The sequence below is a fragment of the Ovis canadensis genome, chromosome 5 (assembly GCF_042477335.2).
Source record: "Ovis canadensis isolate MfBH-ARS-UI-01 breed Bighorn chromosome 5, ARS-UI_OviCan_v2, whole genome shotgun sequence".
Classification (NCBI taxonomy): Eukaryota; Metazoa; Chordata; class Mammalia; order Artiodactyla; family Bovidae; genus Ovis; species Ovis canadensis.
In genome coordinates, this window is record NC_091249.1 from 11,818,928 (window position 1) to 11,844,513 (window position 25,586).

Here is a 25,586-nt window from a genome sequence, read left to right on the forward strand (position 1 = left end):
CTCCTGGATTTTCTCGAGTTGCGGCAGGTGCTCTCGACTTACGACGGGGACCTCAGGGACCCGCTCTGGTGGCCTCAGGAAAGGCCAGTCCCCATGCGAGTTCCTCGGGGGCCTCTCGGGATTCCTCTCCCGTCGATGCCGGGGCCTAAGACCTTGTGTGGAGTCGGGGCCGGAACCTGAGGATTCCTCTCCAGTGCTGACATGGATCTTGGGGTACTTCTGGAGTTTAACCAGCGGAGTCAGTCCTCGTCTCGAATGCGGGCATGCACTTGCGCTTTCCTCCAGAGCGGTAGCAGCAGTGTCACGAAGTCCGCCGCGTGGATCAAAGGATCTATGGTTTCCCTCGAGTCTTTCCCACGAGGCTTTCCCACGAGACTTTCCCACAGGGCTGTCCCACGTGAACACGTGGTGGGAGTCGATCCTCGGCTTGAACGTCAAGGCAGTGCAGGGAAAACAGGTTCCTCTGGAATGGACTGACACATCTGGGGGACTCTTGGAATGGTGGCACGACCCTGGAGTTCCTCTCGCCTTTCCTGTGGAGAGCGCCTCCTCTTGAGATGCGACAGGAACGCCGTGAATTCTTTCCCTATGAAACAGGGAAAGGATCCCTCATCTCGAGCTAGGCGGCGGAAACGGGGCTCCCCTGGATGTGTGCGCGACCCTCGTGCTTCCTCTCGAGTGGAGACGGGTATGTCGGGGAACTTCTTGAGTTGCAGCAAGGGTGTGAAGGACCCTTTGGAAGTTCCAGTGGTTAGATGTGATTAGCCTCGAGAAGCCTCAGCGGAAATGGGCCTCATCTCGCCTGGAGGGCAAAACCTCCTGGATTTTCTCGAGTTGCGGCAGGTGCTCTCGACTTACGACGGGGACCTCGGGGACCCGCTCTGGTGGCCTCAGGAAAGGCCAGTCCCCATGCGAGTTCCTCGGGGCCTCTCGGGATTCCTCTCCCGTCGATGCCGGGGCCTAAGACCTTGTGCGGAGTCGGGGCCGGAACCTGAGGATTCCTCTCCAGTGCTGACATGGATCTTGGGGTACTTCTGGAGTCTCCCCAGGGGAGTCAGTCCTCGTTTCCAATGCAGGCATGCACTTGCGCTTTCCTCCAGAGCGGTAGCAGCAGTGTCACGCAGTCCACCGCGTGGATCAAAGGATCTATGGTTTTCCCTCGAGACTTTCCCACGAGGCTTTCCCACGAGGCTTTCCCACAGGGCTCTCCCACGTGCACACGTGGTGGGAGTCGATCCTCGGCTTGAACGTCAAGGCAGTGCAGGGAAAACAGGTTCCTCAGGAATGCACTGACACATCTGGGGGACTCTTGGAATGGTGTCACGACCCTGGAGTTCCTCTCGCCTTTCCTGTGGAGAGCGCCTCCTCTTGAGATGCGACGGGAACGCCGGGAATTCTTTCCCTACGAAACAGGGAAAGGATCCCACATCTCGAGCTAGGAGGCGGAAACGGGGCTCCCCTGGATGTGTGCGGGACCCTCGTGCTTCCTCTCGAGTGGAGACGGGTATGTCGGAGAACTTCTTGAGTTGCAGCAAGGGTGTGAAGGACCCTTTGGAATTTTCAGTGGTTAGATGTGATTAGCCTCGAGAAGCCTCAGCGGAAATGGGCCTCATCTCGCCTGGACGGCAAAACCTCCTGGATTTTCTCGAGTTGCGGCAGGTGCTCTCGACTCATGACGGGGACCTCAGGGACCCGCTCTGGTGGCCTCAGGAAAGGCTAGTCCCCAAGCGAGTTCCTCGGGGGCCTCTGGGAATACCTCTCCCGTCGATGCCGGGGCCTAAGACCTTGTGCGGAGTCGGGGCCGGAACCTGAGGATTCCTCTCCAGTGCTGAAATGGATCTTGGGGTACTTCTGGAGTCTCCCCAGGGGAGTCAGTCCTCGTCTCGAATGCGGGCATGCACTTGCACTTTCCTCCAGAGCGGTAGCATCAGTGTCACGCAGTCCGCTGCGTGGATCAAAGGATCTATGGTTTTCCCTCGAGTCTTTCCCACGAAGCTTTCCCACGAGGCTTTCCCACAGGGCTGTCCCACGTGCACACGTTGTTGGAGTCGATCCTCGGCTTGAACGTCAAGGCAGTGCAGGGAAAACAGGTTCCTCTGGAATGGACTGACACATCTGGGGGCTCTTGGAATGGTGGCACGACCCTGGAGTTCTTCTCGCCTTTCCTGTGGAGAGCGCCTCCTCTTGAGATGCGACGGGAACGCCGTGAATTCTTTCCCTACGAAACAGGGAATGGATCCCTCATCTCGAGCTAGGCGGCAAAAACGGGGCTCCCCTGGATGTGTGCGCGACCCTCGTGCTTCCTCTCGAGTGAAGACTGGTATGTCGCGGAACTGCTTGAGTTGCATCAAGGGTGTGAAGGTCCCTTTGGAAGTTCCAGTGGTTAGATGTGATTAGCCTCGAGAAGCCTCAGCGGAAATGGGCCTCATCTCGCCTGGAGGGCAAAACCTCCTGGATTTTCTCGAGTTGCGGCAGGTGCTCTCGACTTACGACGGGGACCTCAGGGACCCGCTCTGGTGGCCTCAGGAAAGGCCAGTCCCCATGCGAGTTCCTCGGGGGCCTCTCGGGATTCCTCTCCCGTGGATGCCGGGGCCTAAGACCTTGTGTGGAGTCGGGGCCGGAACCTGAGGATTCCTCTCCAGTGCTGACATGGATCTTGGGGTACTTCTGGAGTCTCCCCAGGGGAGTCAGTCCTCGTCTCGAATGCGGGCATGCACTTGCGCTTTCCTCCAGGGCGGTAGCAGCAGTGTCACGCAGTTCGCCGCGTGGATCAAAGGATCTGTGGTTTTCCCTCGAGTCTTTCCCACGAGGCTTTCCCACGAGGCTTTCCCACAGGGCTGTCCCACGTGCACACGTGGTGGGAGTCGATCCTCGGCTTGAACGTCAAGGCAGTGCAGGGAAAACAGGTTCCTCTGGAATGGACTGATACATCTGGGGGACTCTTGGAATGGTGGCACGACCCTGGAGTTCCTCTCGCCTTTCCTGTGGAGAGCGCCTCCTCTTGAGATGCGACGGGAACGCCGAAAATTCTTTCCCTACGAAACAGGGAAAGGATCCCTCATCTCGAGCTAGGAGGCGGAAACGGGGCTCCCCTGGATGTGTGCGGGACCCCACGTGATTCCTCTCGATTGGAGACGGGTATGTCGGGGAACTTCTTAAGTTGCAGCAAGGGTGTGAAGGACACTTTGGAAGTTCCAGTGGTTAGATGTGATTAGCCTCGAGAAGCCTCAGCGGAAATGGGCCTTATCTCGCCTGGAGGGCAAAACCTCCTGGATTTTCTCGAGTTGCGGCAGGTGCTCTCGACTTACGACGGGGACCTCAGGGACCCGCTCTGGTGGCCTCAGGAAAGGCCAGTCCCCATGCGTGTTCCTCGGGTGCCTCTCGGGATTCCTCACCCGTCGATGCCGGGGCCTAAGACCTTGTGTGGATTCGGGGCCGGAACCGGAGGATTCCTCTCCAGTGCTGACATGGATCTTGGGGTGCTTCTGGAGTCTCCCCAGGGGAGTCAGTCCTCGTCTCGAATGCGGGCATGCACTTGTGCTTTCCTCCAAAGCGGTAGCAGCAGTGTCACGCAGTCCGCCACGTGGATCAAAGGATCTATGGTTTTCCCTCGAGTCTTTCCCACGAGGCTTTCCCACGAGGCTTTCCCCAGGGCTGTCCCACGTGCACACGTGGTGGGAGTCGATCCTCGGCTTGAACGTCAAGGCAGTGCAGGGAAAACAGGTTCCTCTGGAATGGACTGACACATCTGGGGGACTCTTGGAATGCTGGCACGTCCCTGGAGTTCCTCTCGCCTTTCCTGTAGAGAGCGCCTCCTCTTGAGATGCGACGGGAACGCCGGGAATTCTTTCCCTACGAAACAGGGAAAGGATCCCTCATCTCGAGCTAGGAGGCGGAAACGGGGCTCCCCTGGATGTGTGCGGGACCCTCGTGCTTCCTCTCGAGTGGAGACGGGTATGTCGGGGAACTTCTTGAGTTGCAGCAAGGGTGAGAAGGACCCTTTGGATGTTCCAGTGTTTAGATGTGATTAGCCTCGAGAAGCCTCAGCGGAAATGGGCCTCATCTCGCCTGGAGGGCAAAACCTCCTGGATTTTCTCGAGTTGCGGCAGGTGCTCACGACTTACGACGGGGACCTCAGGGACCCGCTCTGGTGTCCTCAGGAAAGGCCAGTCCCCATGCGAATTCCTCGGGGGCCTCTCGGGATTCCTCTCCCGTCGATGCCGGGGCCTAAGTTCTTGTGTGGAGTCGGGGCCGGAACCTGAGTATTCCTCTCCAGTGCTGACATGGATCTTGGGGTACTTCTGGAGTCTCCCCAGGGGAGTCAGTCCTCGTCTCGAATGCGGGCATGCACTTGCGCTTTCCTCCAGAGCGGTAGCAGCAGTGTCACGCAGTCCGCCGCGTCGATCAAAGGATCTATGGTTTTCCCTCGAGTCTTTCCCACGAGGCTTTCCCACGAGGCTTTCCCACAGGGCTGTCCCACGTGCACACGTGGTGGGAGTCGATCCTCGGCTTGAACGTCAAGGCAGTGCAGGGAAAACAGGTTCCTCTGGAATGGACTGACCCATCTGGGGGACTCTTGGAATGGTGGCACGACCCTGGAGTTCCTCTCGCCTTTCCTGTGGAGAGCGCCTCCTCTTGAGATGCGACGGGAACGCCGGGAATTCTTTCCCTACGAAACAGGGAAAGGATCCCTCATCTCGAGCTAGGAGGCGGAAACGGGGCTCCCCTGGATGTGGGCGGGACCACACGTGCTTCCTCTCTAGTGGAGACGGGTATGTCGGGGAACTTCTTCAGTTGCAGCAAGGGTGTGAAGGACCCTTTGGAAGTTCCAGTGGTTAGACGTGATTAGCCTCGAGAAGCCTCAGCGGAAATGGGCCTCATCTCGCCTGGAGGGCAAAACCTCCTGGATTTTCTCGAGTTGCGGCAGGTGCTCTCGACTTACGACGGGGACCTCAGGGACCCGCTCTGGTGGCCTCAGGAAAGGCCAGTCCCCATGCAAGTTCCTCGGGGGCCTCTCGGGATTCCTCTCCCGTCGATGCCGGGGCCTAAGACCTCCTGTGGAGTCGGGGCCGGAACCTGAGGAGTTCTCTCCAGTGCTGACATGGATCTTGGGGTACTTCTGGAGTCTCTCCAGGGGAGTCAGTCCTCGTCTCGAATGCGGGCATGCACTTGCGCTTTCCTCCAGAGCGGTAGCAGCAGTGTCACGCAGTCCGCCGCGTGGATCAAAGGATCTATGGTTTTCCCTGGAGTCTTTCCCACGAGGCTTTCCCACGAGGCTTTCCCACAGGGCTGTCCCACGTGCACACGTGGTGGGAGTCGATCCTCGGCTTGAACGTCAAGGCAGTGCAGGGAAAACAGGTTCCTCTGGAATGGACTGACACATCTGGGGGACTCTTGGAATGGTGGCACGACCCTGGAGTTCTTCTCGCCTTTCCTGTAGAGAGCGCCTCCTCTTGAGATGCGACGGGAACGCCGGGAATTATTCCCTACGAAACAGGGAAAGGATCCCTCATCTCGAGCTAGGAGGCGGAAACGGGGCTCCCCTGGATGTGTGCGGGACCCCACGTGCTTCCTCTCGATTGGAGACGGGTATGTCGGGGAACTTCTTGAGTTGCAGCAAGGGTGTGAAGGACACTTTGGAAGTTCCAGTGGTTAGATGTGATTAGCCTCGAGAAGCCTCAGCGGAAATGGGCCTTATCTCGCCTGGAGGGCAAAACCTCCTGGATTTTCTCGAGTTGCGGCAGGTGCTCTCGACTTACGACGGGGACCTCAGGGACCCGCTCTGGTGGCCTGAGGAAAGGCCAGTCCCCATGCGAGTTCCTCGGGGGCCTCTCGGGATTCCTCTCCCGTCGATGCCGGGGCCTAAGACCTTGTGTGGAGTCGGGGCCGGAACCTGAGGATTCCTCTCCAGTGCTGACATGGATCTTGGGGTACTTCTGGAGTCTCCCCAGGGGAGTCAGTCCTCGTCTCGAATGCGGGCATGCACTTGCGTTTTCCTCCAGGGCGGTAGCAGCAGTGTCACGCAGTCCTCCGCCTGGATCAAATGATCTATGGTTTTCCCTCGAGTCTTTCCCACGAGGCTTTCCCACGAGGCTTTCCCACAGGGCTGTCCCACGTGCACACGTGGTGGGAGTCGATCTTCGGCTTGAACGTCAAGGCAGTGCAGGGAAAACAGGTTCCTCTGGAATGGACTGACACATCTGGGGGACTCTTGGAATGGTGGCACGACCTTGGAGTTGCTCTCGCCTTTCCTGTGGAGAGCGCCTCCTCTTGAGATGCGACGGGAACGCCGGGAATTCTTTCCCTACGAAACAGGGAAAGGATCCCTCATCTCGAGCTAGGAGGCGGAAACGGGGCTCCCCTGGATGTGTGCGGGACCCCACGTGCTTCCTGTCGAGTGGAGACGGTATGTCGGGGAACTTCTTGAGTTGCAGCAAGGGTGTGAAGGACCCTTTGGAAGTTCCAGTGGTTAGACGTGATTAGCCTCGAGAAGCCTCAGCGGAAATGGGCCTTATCTCGCCTGGAGGGCAAAACCTCCTGGATTTTCTCGAGTTGCGGCAGGTGCTCTCGACTTACGTCGGGGACCTCAGGGACCCGCTCTGGTGGCCTCAGGAAAGGCCAGTCCCCATGCGAGTTCCTCGGGGGCCTCTCGGGATTCCTCTCCCGTCGATGCCGGGGCCTAAGACCTTGTGTGGAGTCGGGGCCGGAACCTGAGGATTGCTCTCCAGTGCTGACATGGATCTTGGGGTACTTCTGGAGTCTCCCCAGGGGAGTCAGTCCTCGTCTCGAATGCGGGCATGCCCTTCCGCTTTCCTCCAGAGCGGTAGCAGCAGTGTCACGCAGTCCGCCGCGTGGATCAAAGGATCTATGGTTTTCCCTCGAGTCTTTCCCACGAGGCTTTCCCACGAGGCTTTCCCACAGGGCTGTCCCACGTGCACACGTGGTGGGAGTCGATCCTCGGCTTGAACGTCAAGGCAGTGCAGGGAAAACAGGTTCTTCTGTAATGGACTGACACATCTGGGTGTCTCTTGGAATGCTGGCACGACCCTGGAGTTCCTCTCGCCTTTCCTGTGGAGAGCGCCTCCTCGTGAGATGCGACGGGAACGCCGGGAATTCTTTCCCTACGAAACAGGGAAAGGATCCCTCATCTCGAGCTAGGAGGCGGAAACGGGGCTCCCCTGGATGTGTGCGGGACCCTCGTGCTTCCTCTCGAGTGGAGACGGGTATGTCGGGGAACTTCTTGAGTTGCAGCAAGGGTGAGAAGGACCCTTTGGATGTTCCAGTGGTTAGATGTGATTAGCCTCGAGAAGCCTCAGCGGAAATGGGCCTCATCTCGCCTGGAGGGCAAAATCTCCTGGATTTTCTTGAGTTGCGGCAGGTGCTCACGACTTACGACGGGGACCTCAGGGACCCGCTCTGGTGTCCTCAGGAAAGGCCAGTCCCCATGCGAGTTCCTCGGGGGCCTCTCGGGATTCCTCTCCCGTCGATGCCGGGGCCGAAGACCATGTGTGGAGTCGGGGCCGGAACCTGAGGATTCCTCTCCAGTGCTGACATGGATCTTGGGGTACTTCTGGAGTCTCCCCAGGGGAGTCAGTCCTCGTCTCGAATGCGGGCATGCACTTGCGCTTTCCTCCAGAGCGGTAGCAGCAGTGTCACGCAGTCCGCCGCGTCGATCAAAGGATCTATGGTTTTCCCTCGAGTCTTTCCCACGAGGCTTTCCCACGAGGCTTTCCCACAGGGCTGTCCCACGTGCACACGTGGTGGGAGTCGATCCTCGGCTTGAACGTCAAGGCAGTGCAGGGAAAACAGGTTCCTCTGGAATGGACTGACCCATCTGGGGGACTCTTGGAATGGTGGCACGACCCTGGAGTTCCTCTCGCCTTTCCTGTGGAGAGCGCCTCCTCTTGAGATGCGACGGGAACGCCGGGAATTCTTTCCCTACGAAACAGGGAAAGGATACCTCATCTCGAGCTAGGAGGCGGAAACGGGGCTCCCCTGGATGTGGGCGGGACCACACGTGCTTCCTCTCTAGTGGAGACGGGTACGTCGGGGAACTTCTTCAGTTGCAGCAAGGGTGTGAAGGACCCTTTGGAAGTTCCAGTGGTTAGACGTGATTAGCCTCGAGAAGCCTCATCGGAAATGGGCCTCATTTCGCCTGGAGGGCAAAACCTCCTGGATTTTCTCGAGTTGCGGCAGGTGCTCTCGACTTACGACGGGGACCTTAGGGACCAGCTCTGGTGGCCTCAGGAAAGGCCAGTCCCCGTGTGAGTTCCTCGGGGGCCTCTCGGGATTCCTCTCCTGTCGATGCCGGGGCCTCAGACCTTGTGTGGAGTCGGGGCCGGAACCTGAGGATTCCTCTCCAGTGCTGACATGGATCTTGGGGTATTTCTGGAGTCTCCCCAGGGGAGTCAGTCCTCGTCTCGAATGCGGGCATGCACTTGCGCTTTCCTCCAGAGCGGTAGCCGCAGTGTCACGCAATCCGCCGCGTGGATCAAAGGATCTATGGTTTTCCCTCGAGTCTTTCCCACGAGGCTTTCCCACGAGGCTTTCCCACAGGGCTGTCCCACGTGCACACGTGGTGGGAGTCGATCTTCGGCTTGAACGTCAAGGTAGTGCAGGGAAAACAGGTTCCTCTGGAATGGACTGACCCATCTCGGGGACTCTTGGAATGGTGGCACGACCCTGGAGTTCCTCCCGCCTTTCCTGTGGAGAGCGCCTCCTCTTGACATGCGACGGGAACGCCGGGAATTCTTTCCCTACGAAACTTGGAAAGGATCCCTCTTCTCGAGCTAGGAGGCGGAAACGGGGCTCCCCTGGATGTGTGCGGGACCCCACGTGCTTCCTCTCGAGTGGAGACGGGTATGTCGCGGAACTGCTTGAGTTGCAGCAAGGGTGTGAAGGAACCTTTGGATGTTCCAGTGGTTAGATGTGATTAGCCTCGAGAAGCCTCAGCGGAAATGGGCCTCATCTCGCCTGGAGGGCAAAACCTCCTGGATTTTCTCGAGTTGCGGCAGGTGCTCTGGACTTACGACGGGGACCTCAGGGACCCGCTCTGGCGTCCTCAGGAAAGGCCAGTCCCAATGCGAGTTCCTCCAGGGCCTCTCGGGTTCCTCTCCCGTGGATGCCGGGGCCTAAGACCTTGTGTGGAGTCGGGACCGGAACCTGAGGATTCCTCTCCAGTGCTGACATGGATCCTGGGGTAATTCTGGAGTCTCCCCAGGGGAGTCAGTCCTCGTCTCGAATGCCGGCATGCACTTGCGCTTTCCTCCAGAGTGGTAGCAGCAGCGTCACGCAGTTCGCCGCGTGGATCAAAGGATCTATGGTTTTCCCTCGAGTCTTTCCCACGAGGCTTTCCCACGAGGCTTTCCCACAGGGCTGTCCCACGTGCACACGTGGTGGGAGTCTATCCTCGGCTTGAACGTCAAGGCAGTGCAGGGAAAACAGGTTCCTCTCGAATGGACTGACACATCTCGGGGACTCTTGAAATGGTGGAACGACCCTGGAGTTCCTCTCGCCTTTCCTGTGGAGAGCGCCTCCTCGTGAGATGCGACGGGAACGCCGGGAATTCTTTCCCTACGAAACAGGGAAAGGATCCCTCATCTCGAGCTAGGAGGCGGAAACGGGGCTCCCCTGGATGTGTGCGGGACCCTCGTGCTTCCTCTCGAGTGGAGACGGGTATGTCGGGGAACTTCTTGAGTTGCAGCAAGGGTGAGAAGGACCCTTTGGATGTTCCAGTGGTTAGATGTGATTAGCCTCGAGAAGCCTCAGCGGAAATGGGCCTCATCTCGCCTGGAGGGCAAAATCTCCTGGATTTTCTCGAGTTGCGGCAGGTGCTCTCGACTTACGACGGGGACCTCAGGGACCCGCTCTGGTGTCCTCAGGAAAGGCCAGTCCCCATGCGAGTTCCTCGGGGGGCTCTCGGGATTCCTCTCCCGTCGATGCCGGGGCCTAAGTCCTTGTGTGGAGTCGGGGCCGGAACCTGAGGATTCCTCTCCAGTGCTGACATGGATCTTGGGGTACTTCTGGAGTCTCCCCAGGGGAGTCAGTCCTCGTCTCGAATGCGGGCATGCACTTGCGCTTTCCTCCAGAGCGGTAGCAGCAGTGTCACGCAGTCCGCCGCGTGGATCAAAGGATCTATGGTTTTCCCTCGAGTCTTTCCCACGAGGCTTTCCCACGAGGCTTTCCCACAGGGCTGTCCCACGTGCACACGTGGTGGGAGTCGATCCTCGGCTTGAACGTCAAGGCAGTGCAGGGAAAACAGGTTCCTCTGGAATGGACTGACCCATCTGGGGGACTCTTGGAATGGTGGCACGACCCTGGAGTTCCTCTCGCCTTTCCTGTGGAGAGCGCCTCCTCTTGAGATGCGACGGGAACGCCGGGAATTCTTTCCCTACGAAACAGGGAAAGGATCCCTCATCTCGAGCTAGGAGGCGGAAACGGGGCTCCCCTGGATGTGTGCGGGACCACACGTGCTTCCTCTCGAGTGGAGACTGGTATGTCGGGGAACTTCTTGAGTTGCAGCAAGGGTGAGAAGGACCCTTTGGATGTTCCAGTGGTTAGATGTGATTAGCCTCGAGAAGCCTCAGCGGAAATGGGCCTCATCTCGCCTGGAGGGCAAAACCTCCTGGATTTTCTCGAGTTGCGGCAGGTGCTCTCGACTTACGACGGGGACCTCAGGGACCCGCTCTGGTGGCCTCAGGAAAGGCCAGTCCCCATGCGAGTTCCTCGGGGGCCTCTCGGGATTCCTCTCCTGTCGATGCCGGGGCCTAAGACCTTGTGTGGAGTCGGGGCCGGAACCTGAGGATTCCTCTCCAGTGCTGACATGGATCTTGGGGTACTTCTGGAGTCTCCCCAGGGGAGTCAGTCCTCGTCTCGAATGCGGGCATGCACTTGCGCTTTCCTCCACAGCGGTAGCAGCAGTGTCACGCAGTCCGCCGCGTGGATCAAAGGATCTATGGTTTTCCCTCCAGTCTTTCCCACGAGGCTTTCCCACGAGGCTTTCCCACAGGGCTGTCCCACGTGCACACGTGGTGGGAGTCGATCCTCGGCTTGAACGTCAAGGCAGTGGAGGGAAAACAGGTTCCTCTGGAATGGACTGACCCATCTGGGGGACTCTTGGAATGGTGCCACGACCCTGGAGTTCCTCTCGGCTTTCCTGTGGAGAGCGCCTCCTCTTGAGATGCGACGGGAACGCCGGGAATTCTTTCCCTACGAAACAGGGAAAGGATCCCTCATCTCGAGCTAGGAGGCGGAAACGGGGCTCCCCTGGATGTGTGCGGGACCCCACGTGCTTCCTCTCGAGTGGAGACGGGTATGTCGCGGAACTGCTTGAGTTGCAGCAAGGGTGTGAAGGACCCTTTGGAAGTTCCAGTGGTTAGATGTGATTAGCCTCTAGAAGCCTCAGCGGAATTGGGCCTCATCTCGCCTGGAGGGCAAAACCTCCTGGATTTTCTCGAGTTACGGCAGGTGCTCTCGACTTACGACGGGGACCTTAGGGACCAGCTCTGGTGGCCTCAGGAAAGGCCAGTCCCCATGTGAGTTCCTCGGGGGCCTCTCGGGATTCCTCTCCTGTCGATGCCGGGGCCTCAGACCTTGTGTGGAGTCGGGGCCGGAACCTGAGGATTCCTCTCCAGTGCTGACATGGATCTTGGGGTACTTCTGGAGTCTCCCCAGGGGAGTCAGTCCTCGTCTCGAATGCGGGCATGCACTTGCGCTTTCCTCCAGAGCGGTAGCAGCAGTGTCACGCAATCCGCCGCGTGGATCAAAGGATCTATGGTTTTCCCTCGAGTCTTTCCCACGAGGCTTTCCCACGAGGCTTTCCCACAGGGCTGTCCCACGTGCACACGTGGTGGGAGTCGATCTTCGGCTTGAACGTCAAGGTAGTGCAGGGAAAACAGGTTCCTCTGGAATGGACTGACCCATCTCGGGGACTCTTGGAATGGTGGCACGACCCTGGAGTTCCTCTCGCCTTTCCTGTGGAGAGCGCCTCCTCTTGACATGCGACGGGAACGCCGGGAATTCTTTCCCTACGAAACTTGGAAAGGATCCCTCTTCTCGAGCTAGGAGGCGGAAACGGGGCTCCCCTGGACGTGTGCGGGACCCTACGTGCTTCCTCTCGAGTGGAGACGGGTATGTCGCGGAACTGCTTGAGTTGCAGCAAGGGTGTGAAGGAACCTTTGGATGTTCCAGTGGTTAGATGTGATTAGCCTCGAGAAGCCTCAGCGGAAATGGGCCTCATCTCGCCTGGAGGGCAAAACCTCCTGGATTTTCTCGAGTTGCGGCAGGTGCTCTGGACTTACGACGGGGACCTCAGGGACCCGCTCTGGCGTCCTCAGGAAAGGCCAGTCCCAATGCGAGTTCCTCCAGGGCCTCTCGGGTTCCTCTCCCGTGGATGCCGGGGCCTAAGACCTTGTGTGGAGTCGGGACCGGAACCTGAGGATTCCTCTCCAGTGCTGACATGGATCCTGGGGTAATTCTGGAGTCTCCCCAGGGGAGTCAGTCCTCGTCTCGAATGCGGGCATGCACTTGCGCTTTCCTCCAGAGTGGTAGCAGCAGCGTCACGCAGTCCGCCGCGTGGATCAAAGGATCTATGGTTTTCCCTCGAGTCTTTCCCACGAGGCTTTCCCACGAGGCTTTCCCACAGGGCTGTCCCACGTGCACACGTGGTGGGAGTCTATCCTCGGCTTGAACGTCAAGGCAGTGCAGGGAAAACAGGTTCCTCTCGAATGGACTGACACATCTCGGGGACTCTTGAAATGGTGGAACGACCCTGGAGTTCCTCTCGCCTTTCCTGTGGAGAGCGCCTCCTCGTGAGATGCGACGGGAACGCCGGGAATTCTTTCCCTACGAAACAGGGAAAGGATCCCTCATCTCGAGCTAGGAGGCGGAAACGGGGCTCCCCTGGATGTGTGCGGGACCCTCGTGCTTCCTCTCGAGTGGAGACGGGTATGTCGGGGAACTTCTTGAGTTGCAGCAAGGGTGAGAAGGACCCTTTGGATGTTCCAGTGGTTAGATGTGATTAGCCTCGAGAAGCCTCAGCGGAAATGGGCCTCATCTCGCCTGGAGGGCAAAATCTCCTGGATTTTCTCGAGTTGCGGCAGGTGCTCTCGACTTACGACGGGGACCTCAGGGACCCGCTCTGGTGTCCTCAGGAAAGGCCAGTCCCCATGCGAGTTCCTCGGGGGGCTCTCGGGATTCCTCTCCCGTCGATGCCGTGGCCTAAGTCCTTGTGTGGAGTCGGGGCCGGAACCTGAGGATTCCTCTCCAGTGCTGACATGGATCTTGGGGTACTTCTGGAGTCTCCCCAGGGGAGTCAGTCATCGTCTCGAATGCGGGCATGCACTTGCGCTTTCCTCCAGAGCGGTAGCAGCAGTGTCACGCAGTCCGCCGCGTGGATCAAAGGATCTATGGTTTTCCCTCGAGTCTTTCCCACGAGGCTTTCCCACGAGGCTTTCCCACAGGGCTGTCCCACGTGCACACGTGGTGGGAGTCGATCCTCGGCTTGAACGTCAAGGCAGTGCAGGGAAAACAGGTTCCTCTGGAATGGACTGACCCATCTGGGGGACTCTTGGAATGGTGGCACGACCCTGGAGTTCCTCTCGCCTTTCCTGTGGAGAGCGCCTCCTCTTGAGATGCGACGGGAACGCCGGGAATTCTTTCCCTACGAAACAGGGAAAGGATCCCTCATCTCGAGCTAGGAGGCGGAAACGGGGCTCCCCTGGATGTGTGCGGGATCACACGTGCTTCCTCTCGAGTGGAGACTGGTATGTCGGGGAACTTCTTGAGTTGCAGCAAGGGTGAGAAGGACCCTTTGGATGTTCCAGTGGTTAGATGTGATTAGCCTCGAGAAGCCTCAGCGGAAATGGGCCTCATCTCGCCTGGAGGGCAAAACCTCCTGGATTTTCTCGAGTTGCGGCAGGTGCTCTCGACTTACGACGGGGACCTCAGGGACCCGCTCTGGTGGCCTCAGGAAAGGCCAGTCCCCATGCGAGTTCCTCGGGGGCCTCTCGGGATTCCTCTCCTGTCGATGCCGGGGCCTAAGACCTTGTGTGGAATCGGGGCCGGAACCTGAGGATTCCTCTCCAGTGCTGACATGGATCTTGGGGTACTTCTGGAGTCTCCCCAGGTGAGTCAGTCCTCGTCTCGAATGCGGGCATGCACTTGCGCTTTCCTCCAGAGCGGTAGCAGCAGTGTCACGCAGTCCGCCGCGTGGATCAAAGGATCTATGGTTTTCCCTCCAGTCTTTCCCACGAGGCTTTCCCACGAGGCTTTCCCACAGGGCTGTCCCACGTGCACACGTGGTGGGAGTCGATCCTCGGCTTGAACGTCAAGGCAGTGGAGGGAAAACAGGTTCCTCTGGAATGGACTGACCCATCTGGGGGACTCTTGGAATGGTGCCACGACCCTGGAGTTCCTCTCGGCTTTCCTGTGGAGAGCGCCTCCTCTTGAGATGCGACGGGAACGCCGGGAATTCTTTCCCTACGAAACAGGGAAAGGATCCCTCATCTCCAGCTAGGAGGCGGAAACGGGGCTCCCCTGGATGTGTGCGGGACCCCACGTGCTTCCTCTCGAGTGGAGACGGGTATGTCGCGGAACTGCTTGAGTTGCAGCAAGGGTGTGAAGGACCCTTTGGAAGTTCCAGTGGTTAGATGTGATTAGCCTCTAGAAGCCTCAGCGGAATTGGGCCTCATCTCGCCTGGAGGGCAAAACCTCCTGGATTTTCTCGAGTTACGGCTGGTGCTCTCGACTTACGACGGGGACCTTAGGGACCAGCTCTGGTGGCCTCAGGAAAGGCCAGTCCCCATGTGAGTTCCTCGGGGGCCTCTCGGGATTCCTCTCCTGTCGATGCCGGGGCCTCAGACCTTGTGTGGAGTCGGGGCCGGAACCTGAGGATTCCTCTCCAGTGCTGACATGGATCTTGGGGTACTTCTGGAGTCTCCCCAGGGGAGTCAGTCCTCGTCTCGAATGCGGGCATGCACTTGCGCTTTCCTCCAGAGCGGTAGCAGCAGTGTCACGCAATCCGCCGCGTGGATCAAAGGATCTATGGTTTTCCCTCGAGTCTTTCCCACGAGGCTTTCCCACGAGGCTTTCCCACAGGGCTGTCCCACGTGCACACGTGGTGGGAGTCGATCTTCGGCTTGAACGTCAAGGTAGTGCAGGGAAAACAGGTTCCTCTGGAATGGACTGACCCATCTCGGGGACTCTTGGAATGGTGGCACGACCCTGGAGTTCCTCTCGCCTTTCCTGTGGAGAGCGCCTCCTCTTGACATGCGACGGGAACGCCGGGAATTCTTTCCCTACGAAACTTGGAAAGGATCCCTCTTCTCGAGCTAGGAGGCGGAAACGGGGCTCCCCTGGATGTGTGCGGGACCCCACGTGCTTCCTCTCGAGTGGAGACGGGTATGTCGGGGAACTTCTTGAGTTGCAGCAAGGGTGAGAAGGACCCTTTGGATGTTCCAGTGGTTAGATGTGATTAGCCTCGAGAAGCCTCAGCGGAAATGGGCCTCATCTCGCCTGGAGGGCAAAACCTCCTGGATTTTCTCGAGTTGCGGCAGGTGCTCTCGACTTACGACGGGGACCTCAGGGACCCGCTCTGGTGGCCTCAGGAAAGGCCAGTCCCCATGCGAGTTCCTCGGGGGCCTCTCGGGATTCCTCTCCTGTCGATGCCGGGGCCTAAGACCTTGTGTGGAATCGGGGCCGGAACCTGAGGATTCCTCTCCAGTGCTGACATGGATCTTGGGGTACTTCTGGAGTCTCCCCAGGGGAGTCAGTCCTCGTCTCGAATGCGGGCATGCACTTGCGCTTTCCTCCAGAGTGGTAGCAGCAGCGTCACGCAGTCCGCCGCGTGGATCAAAGGATCTATGGTTTTCCCTCGAGTCTTTCCCACGAGGCTTTCCCACGAGGCTTTCCCACAGGGCTGTCCCACGTGCACACGTGGTGGGAGTCTATCCTCGGCTTGAACGTCAAGGCAGTGCAGGGAAAACAGGTTCCTCTCGAATGGACTGACACATCTCGGGGACTCTTGAAATGGTGGAACGACCCTGGAGTTCCTCTCGCCTTTCCTGTGGAGAGCGCCTCCTCGTGAGATGCGACGGGAACGCCGGGAATTCTTTCCCTACGAAACAGGGAAAGGATCCCTCATCTCGAGCTAGGAGGCGGAAACGGGGCTCCCCTGGATGTGTGCGGGACCCTCGTGCTTCCTCTCGAGTGGAGACGGGTATGTCGGGGAACTTCTTGAGTTGCAGCAAGGGTGAGAAGGACCCTTTGGATGTTCCAGTGGTTAGATGTGATTAGCCTCGAGAAGCCTCAGCGGAAATGGGCCTCATCTCGCCTGGAGGGCAAAATCTCCTGGATTTTCTCGAGTTGCGGCAGGTGCTCTCGACTTACGACGGGGACCTCAGGGACCCGCTCTGGTGGCCTCAGGAAAGGCCAGTCCCCATGCGAGTTCCTCGGGGGGCTCTCGGGATTCCTCTCCCGTCGATGCCGGGGCCTAAGTCCTTGTGTGGAGTCGGGGCCGGAACCTGAGGATTCCTCTCCAGTGCTGACATGGATCTTGGGGTACTTCTGGAGTCTCCCCAGGGGAGTCAGTCCTCGTCTCGAATGCGGGCATGCACTTGCGCTTTCCTCCAGAGCGGTAGCAGCAGTGTCACGCAGTCCGCCGCGTGGATCAAAGGATCTATGGTTTTCCCTCGAGTCTTTCCCACGAGGCTTTCCCACGAGGCTTTCCCACAGGGCTGTCCCACGTGCACACGTGGTGGGAGTCGATCCTCGGCTTGAACGTCAAGGCAGTGCAGGGAAAACAGTTTCCTCTGGAATGGACTGACCCATCTGGGGGACTCTTGGAATGGTGGCACGACCCTGGAGTTCCTCTCGCCTTTCCTGTGGAGAGCGCCTCCTCTTGAGATGCGACGGGAACGCCGGGAATTCTTTCCCTACGAAACAGGGAAAGGATCCCTCATCTCGAGCTAGGAGGCGGAAACGGGGCTCCCCTGGATGTGTGCGGGACCCCACGTGCTTCCTCTCGACTGGAGACTGGTATGTCGGGGAACTTCTTGAGTTGCAGCAAGGGTGAGAAGGACCCTTTGGATGTTCCAGTGGTTAGATGTGATTAGCCTCGAGAAGCCTCAGCGGAAATGGGCCTCATCTCGCCTGGAGGGCAAAACCTCCTGGATTTTCTCGAGTTGCGGCAGGTGCTCTCGACTTACGACGGGGACTTCAGGGACCCGCTCTGGTGGCCTCAGGAAAGGCCAGTCACCATGCGAGTTCCTCGGGGGCCTCTCGGGATTCCTCTCCTGTCGATGCCGGGGCCTAAGACCTTGTGTGGAATCGGGGCCGGAACCCTAGGATTCCTCTCCAGTGCTGACATGGATCTTGGGGTACTTCTGGAGTCTCCCCAGGGGAGTCAGTCCTCGTCTCGAATGCGGGCATGCACTTGCGCTTTCCTCCAGAGCGGTAGCAGCAGTGTCACGCAGTCCGCCGCGTGGATCAAAGGATCTATGGTTTTCCCTCCAGTCTTTCCCACGAGGCTTTCCCACGAGGCTTTCCCACAGGGCTGTCCCACGTGCACACGTGGTGGGAGTCGATCCTCGGCTTGAACGTCAAGGCAGTGCAGGGAAAACAGCTTCCTCTGGAATGGACTGACCCATCTGGGGGACTCTTGGAATGGTGCCACGACCCTGGAGTTCCTCTCGGCTTTCCTGTGGAGAGCGCCTCCTCTTGAGATGCGACGGGAACGCCGGGAATTCTTTCCCTACGAAACAGGGAAAGGATCCCTCATCTCCAGCTAGGAGGCGGAAACGGGGCTCCCCTGGATGTGTGCGGGACCCCACGTGCTTCCTCTCGAGTGGAGACGGGTATGTCGCGGAACTGCTTGAGTTGCAGCAAGGGTGTGAAGGACCCTTTGGAAGTTCCAGTGGTTAGATGTGATTAGCCTCTAGAAGCCTCAGCGGAATTGGGCCTCATCTCGCCTGGAGGGCAAAACCTCCTGGATTTTCTCGAGTTACGGCAGGTGCTCTCGACTTACGACGGGGACCTTAGGGACCAGCTCTGGTGGCCTCAGGAAAGGCCAGTCCCCATGTGAGTTCCTCGGGGGCCTCTCGGGATTCCTCTCCTGTCGATGCCGGGGCCTCAGACCTTGTGTGGAGTCGGGGCCGGAACCTGAGGATTCCTCTCCAGTGCTGACATGGATCTTGGGGTACTTCTGGAGTCTCCCCAGGGGAGTCAGTCCTCGTCTCGAATGCGGGCATGCACTTGCGCTTTCCTCCAGAGCGGTAGCAGCAGTGTCACGCAATCCGCCGCGTGGATCAAAGGATCTATGGTTTTCCCTCGAGTCTTTCCCACGAAGCTTTCCCACGAGGCTTTCCCACAGGGCTGTCCCACGCGCACACGTGGTGGGAGTCGATCTTCGGCTTGAACGTCAAGGTAGTGCAGGGAAAACAGGTTCCTCTGGAATGGACTGACCCATCTCGGGGACTCTTGGAATGGTGGCACGACCCTGGAGTTCCTCTCGCCTTTCCTGTGGAGAGCGCCTCCTCTTGACATGCGACGGGAACGCCTTGAATTCTTTCCCTACGAAACTTGGAAAGGATCACTCTTCTCGAGCTAGGAGGCGGAAACGGGGCTCCCCTGGATGTGTGCGGGACCCCACGTGCTTCCTCTCGAGTGGAGACGGGTATGTCGCGGAACTGCTTGAGTTGCAGCAAGGGTGTGAAGGACCCTTTGGAAGTTCCAGTGGTTAGATGTGATTAGCCTCGAGAAGCCTCAGCGGAAATGGGCCTCATCTCGCCTGGAGGGCAAAACCTCCTGGATTTTCTCGAGTTGCGGCAGGTGCTCTGGACTTACGACGGGGACCTCAGGGACCCGCTCTGGAGTCCTCAGGAAAGGCCAGTCCCAATGCGAGTTCCTCCAGGGCCTCTCGGGTTCCTCTCCCGTGGATGCCGGGGCCTAAGACCTTGTGTGGAGTCGGGACCGGAACCTGAGGATTCCTCTCCAGTGCTGACATGGATCCTGGGGTAATTCTGGAGTCTCCCCAGGGGAGTCAGTCCTCGTCTCGAATGCGGGCATGCACTTGCGCTTTCCTCCAGAGTGGTAGCAGCAGCGTCACGCAGTCCGCCGCCTGGATCAAAGGATCTATGGTTTTCCCTCGAGTCTTTCCCACGAGGCTTTCCCAGGAGGCTTTCCCACAGGGCTGTCCCACGTGCACACGTGGTGGGAGTCGATCCTCGGCTTGAACGTCAAGGCAGTGCAGGGAAAACAGGTTCCTCTGGAATGGACTGACACATCTGGGGGACTCTTGGAATGGTGGCACGACCTTGGAGTTGCTCTCGCCTTTCCTGTGGAGAGCGCCTCCTCTTGAGATGCGACGGGAACGCCGGGAATTCTTTCCCTACGAAACAGGGAAAGGATCCCTCATCTCCAGCTAGGAGGCAGAAACGGGGCTCCCCTGGATGTGTGCGGGACCCCACGTGCTTCCTCTCGAGTGGAGACGGTATGTCGGGGAACTTCTTGAGTTGCAGCAAGGGTGTGAAGGACCCTTTGGAAGTTCCAGTGGTTAGACGTGATTAGCCTCGAGAAGCCTCAGCGGAAATGGGCCTCATCTCGCCTGGAGGGCAAAACCTCCTGGATTTTCTCGAGTTGCGGCAGGTGCTCTCGACTTACGACGGGGACCTCAGGGACCCGCTCTGGTGGCCTCAGGAAAGGCCAGTCCCCATGCGAGTTCCTCGGGGGCCTCTCGGGATTCCTCACCCGTCGATGCCGGGGCCTAAGACCTTGTGTGGAGTCGCGGCCGGAACCTGAGGATTCCTCTCCAGTGCTGACATGGATCTTGGGGTACTTCTGGAGTCTCCCCAGGGGAGTCAGTCCTCGTCTCGAATGCGGGCATGCACTTGCGCTTTCCTCCAGAGTGGTAGCAGCAGTGTCACGCAGTCCGCCGCGTGGATCAAAGGATCTATGGTTTTCCCTCGAGTCTTTCCCACGAGGCTTTCCCACGAGGCTTTCCCCAGGGCTGTCCCACGTGCACACGTGGTGGGAGTCGATCCTCGGCTTGAACGTCAAGGCAGTGCAGGGAAAACAGGTTCCTCTGGAATGGACTGACCCATCTGGGGGACTCTTGGAATGGTGCCACGACCCTGGAGTTCCTCTCGGCTTTCCTGTGGAGAGCGCCTCCTCTTGAGATGCGACGGGAACGCCGGGAACTCTTTCCCTACGAAACAGGGACAGGATCCCTCATCTCGAGCTAGGAGGCGGAAACGGGGCTCCCCTGGATGTGTGCGGGACGCCACGTGCTTCCTCTCGAGTGGAGACGGGTATGTCGCGGAACTGCTTGAGTTGCAGCAAGGGTGTGAAGGACCCTTTAGAAGTTCCAGTGGTTAGATGTGATTAGCCTCGAGAAGCCTCAGCGGAAATGGGCCTCATCTCGCCTGGAGTGCAAACCCTCCTGGATTTTCTCGAGTTGCGGCAGGTTCTCTGGACTTACGACGGGGACCTCAGGGACCCGCTCTGGAGTCCTCAGGAAAGGCCAGTCCCAATGCGAGTTCCTCCAGGGCCTCTCGGGTTCCTCTCCCGTGGATGCCCGGGCCTAAGACCTTGTGTGGAGTCGGGACCGGAACCTGAGGATTCCTCTCCAGTGCTGACATGGATCCTGGGGTAATTCTGGAGTCTCCCCAGGGGAGTCAGTCCTCGTCTCGAATGCGGGCATGCACTTGCGCTTTCCTCCAGAGTGGTAGCAGCAGCGTCACGCAGTCCGCCGCGTGGATCAAAGGATCTATGGTTTTCCCTCGAGTCTTTCCCACGAGGCTTTCCCACGAGGCTTTCCCACAGGGCTGTCCCACGTGCACACGTGGTGGGAGTCGATCCTCGGCTTGAACGTCAAGGCAGTGCAGGGAAAACAGGTTCCTCTGGAATGGACTGACCCATCTGGGGGACTATTGGAATGGTGGCACGACCCTGGAGTTCCTCTCGCCTTTCCTGTGGAGAGCGCCTCCTCTTGAGATGCGACGGGAACGCCGGGAATTCTTTCCCTAAGAAACAGGGAAAGGATCCCTCATCTCGAGCTAGGAGGCGGAAACTGGGCTCCCCTGGATGTGTGCGGGACCCTCGTGCTTCCTCTCTTGTGGAGACGGGTATGTCGGGGAACTTCTTGAGTTGCAGCAAGGGTGTGAAGGACCCTTTGGAAGTTCCAGTGGTTAGATGTGATTAGCCTCGAGAAGCCTCAGCGGAAATGTGCCTCATCTCGCCTGGAGGGCAAAACCTCCTGGATTTTCTCGAGTTGCGGCAGGTGCTCTCGACTTACGACGGGGACCTCAGGGACCCGCTCTGGTGTCCTCAGGAAAGGCCAGTCCCCATGCGAGTTCCTCGGGGGCCTCTCGGGATTCCTCTCCCGTCGATGCCGGGGCCTAAGTCCTTGTGTGGAGTCGGGGCCGGAACCTGAGGATTCCTCTCCAGTGCTGACATGGATCTTGGGGTACTTCTGGAGTCTCCCCAGGGGATTCAGTCCTCGTCTCGAATGCGGGCATGCACTTGCGCTTTCCTCCAGAGCGGTAGCAGCAGTGTCACGCAGTCCGCCGCGTGGATCAAAGGATCTATGGTTTTCCCTCGAGTCTTTCCCACGAGGCTTTCCCACGAGGCTTTCCCACAGGGCTGTCCCACGTGCACACGTGGTGGGAGTCGATCCTCGGCTTGAACGTCAAGGCAGTGCAGGGAAACAGGTTCCTCTGTAATGGACTGACACATCTGGGGGATTCGTGGAATGGTGGCACGACCCTGGAGTTCCTCTCGCCTTTCCTGTGGAGAGCGCCTCCTCTTGAGATGCGACGGGAACGCCGGGAATTCTTTCCCTACTAAACAGGGAAAGGATCCCTCATCTCGAGCTAGGAGGCGGAAACGGGGCTCCCCTGGATGTGTGCGGGACCCCACGTGCTTCCTCTCGAGTGGAGACGGTTATGTCGGGGAACTTCTTGAGTTGCAGCAAGGGTGTGAAGGACCCTTTGGAAGTTCCAGTGGTTAGATGTGATTAGCCTCGAGAAGCCTCAGCGGAAATGGGCCTCATCTCGCCTGGAGGGCAAAACCTACTGGATTTTCTCGAGTTGTGGCAGGTGCTCTCGACTTACGACGGGGACCTCAGGGACCCGCTCTGGTGGCTTCAGGAAAGGCCAGTCTCCATGTGAGTTCCTCGGGGGCCTCTCGGGATTCCTCTCCCGTGGATGCCGGGGCCTAAGACCTTGTGTGGAGTCGGGGCCGGAACCTGAGGATTCCTCTCCAGTGCTGACATGGATCTTGGGGTAATTCTGGAGTCTCCCCAGGGGAGTCAGTCCTCGTCTCGAATGCGGGCATGCACTTGCGCTTTCCTCCAGAGCAGTAGCAGCAGTGTCACGCAGTCCGCCGCGTGGATCAAAGGATCTATGGTTTTCCCTCGAGTCTTTCCCACGAGGCTTTCCCACGAGGCTTTCCCACTGGGCTGTCCCACGTGCACACGTGGTGGGAGTCGATCCTCGGCTTGAACGTCAAGGCAGTGCAGGGAAAACAGGTTCCTCTGTAATGGACTGACACATCTGGGGGTCTCTTGGAATGGTGCCACGACCCTGGAGTTCCTCTCCTCTTTCCTGTGGAGAGCGCCTCCTCTTGAGATGCGACGGGAACGCCGGGAATTCTTTCCCTGCGAAACAGGGAAAGGATCCCTCATCTCGAGCTAGGAGACGGAAACGGGGCTCCCCTGGATGTGTGCGGGACCCCACGTACTCCCTCTCGAGTGGAGACGGGTATGTCGGGGAACTTCTTGAGTTGCAGCAAGGGTGTGAAGGAAACTTTGGAAGTTCCAGTGGTTAGACGTGATTAGCCTCGAGAAGCCTCAGCGGAAATGGGCCTCATCTCGACTGGAGGGCAAAACCTCCTGGATTTTCTCGAGTTGCGGCAGGTGCTCTCGACTTACGACGGGGACCTCAGGGACCCGCTCTGGTGGCCTCAGGAAAGGCCAGTCCCCATGCGAGTTCCTTGGGGGCCTCTCGGGATTCCTCTCCTGTCGATGCCGGGGCCTAAGACCTTGTGTGGAGTCGCGGCCGGAACCTGAGGATTCCTCTCCAGTGCTGACATGGATCTTGGGGTACTTCTGGAGTCTCCCCAGGGGAGTCAGTCCTCGTCTCGAATGCGGGCATGCACTTGCGCTTTCCTCCAGAGTGGTAGCAGCAGTGTCACGCAGTCCGCCGCGTGGATCAAAGGATCTATGGTTTTTCCTCGAGTCTTTCCCACGAGGCTTTCCCACGAGGCTTTCCCACAGGGCTGTCCCACGTGCACACGTGGTGGGAGTCGATCCTCGGCTTGAACGTCAAGGCAGTGCAGGGAAAACAGGTTCCTCTGGAATGGACTGACACAACTGGGGGTCTCATGGAATGGTGCCACGACCCTGGAGTTCCTCTCGCCTTTCCTGTGGAGAGCGCCTCCTCTTGAGATGCGACGGGAACGCCGGGAATTCTTTCCCTACTAAACAGGGAAAGGATCCCTCATCTCGAGCTAGGAGGCGGAAACGGTGCTCCACTGGATGTTTCCGGAATCCCACGTGCTTCCTCTCGAGTGGAGACGGGTATGTCGCGGAACTGCTTGAGTTGCAGCAAGGGTGTGAAATACCCTTTGGAAGTTCCAGTGGTTAGATGTGATTAGCCTCGAGAAGCCTCAGCGGAAATGGGCCTCATCTCGCCTGGAGGGCAAAACCTCCTGGATTTTCTCGAGTTGCGGCAGGTGCTCTCGACTTATGACGGGGACTTCAGGGACCCGCTCTGGAGGCCTCAGGAAAGGCCAGTCCCCATGCGAGTTCCTCGGGGGCCTCTCGGGATTCCTCTCCCGTCGATGCCGGGGCCTAAGACCTTGTGTGGAGTCGGTGCCGGAACCTGAGGATTCCTCTCCAGTGCTGACATGGATCTTGGGGTACTTCTGGAGTCTCCCCAGGGGAGTCAGTCCTTGTCTCGAATGCGGGCATCCACTTGCGCTTTCCTCCAGAGCGGTAGCAGCAGTGTCACGCAGTCCGCCGCGTGGATCAAAGGATCTATGGTTTTCCCTCGAGTCTTTCCCACGAGGCTTTCCCACGAGGCTTTCCCACAGGGCTGTCCCACGTGCACACGTGGTGGGAGTCGATCCTCGGCTTGAACGTCAAGGCAGTTCAGGGAAAACAGTTTCCTCTGTAATGGACTGACACATCTGGGGGACTCGTGTAATGGTGGCACGACCCTGGAGTTCCTCTCGCCTTTCCTGTGTAGAGTGCCTCCTCTTGAGATGCGACGGGAACACCGGGAATTCTTTCCCTACGAAACAGGGATAGGATCAATCATCTCGAACTAGGAGGCGGAAACGGGGCTCCCCTGGATGTGTGCGGGACCCCATGTGCTTCCTCTCGAGTGGAGACGGGTATGTCGGGGAACTTCTTGAGTTGCTGCAAGGGTGTGAAGGACCCTTTGGAAGTTCCAGTGGTTAGATGTGATTAGCCTCGAGAAGCCTCAGCGGAAATGGGCCTCATCTCGCCTGGAGGGCAAAACCTCCTGGATTTTCTCGAGTTGAGGCAGGTGCTCTCGACTTACGACGGGGACCTCAGGGACCCGCTCTGGTGGCCTCAGGAAAGGCCAGTCCCCATGCGAGTTCCTCGGGGGCCTCTTGGGATTCCTCTCCCGTCGATGCCGGGGCTTAAGACCTTGTATGGAGTCGGGGCCGGAACCTGAGGATTCCTCTCCAGTGCTGACATGGATCTTGGGGTACTTCTGGAGTCTCCCCAGTGGAGTCAGTCCTCGTCTCGAATGCGGGCATGCACTTGCGCTTACCTCCAGAGCGGTAGCAGCAGGGTCACTCAGTCCGCCGCGTGGATCAAAGGATCTATGGTTTTCCCTCGAGTCTTTCCCACGAGGCTGTCCCACGAGGCTTTCCCACAGGGCTGTCCCAGGTGCACACGTGGTGGGAGACTATCCTCGGCTTTAACGTCAAGGCAGTTCAGGGAACACATGTTCCTCTGGAATGGACTGACAAATCTGGGGGACTCTTGGAATGGTGGCACGACCCTGGAGTTCCTCTCGCCTTTCCTGTGGAGAGCGCCTCCTCTTGAGATGCGACGGGAACGCCGGGAATTCTTTCCCTACGAAACAGGGATAGGATCCCTCATCTCGAACTAGGAGGCGGAAACGGGGCTCCCCTGGAAGTGTGCGGCACCCCACGTGCTTCCTCTCGAGTGGAGACGGGTATGTCGCGGAACTGCTTGAGTTGCAGCAAGCGTGTGAAGGACCCTTTGGAAGTTCCAGTGGTTAGATGTGATTAGCCTCGAGAAGCCTCAGCGGAAATGGGCCTCATCTCGCCTGGAGGGCAAAACCTCCTGGATTTTCTCGAGTTGCGGCAGGTGCTCTCGACTCACGACGGGGACCTCAGGGACCCGCTCTGGTGGCCTCAGGAAAGGCCAGTCCCCATGCGAGTTCCTCGGGGGCCTCTCGGGATTCCTCTCCCGTCGATGCAGGGGCCTAAGACCTTGTGTGGAGTCGGGGCCGGAACCTGAGGATTCCTCTCCAGTGCTGACATGGATCTTGGGGTACTTCTGGAGTCTCCCCAGGGGAGTCAGTCCTCGT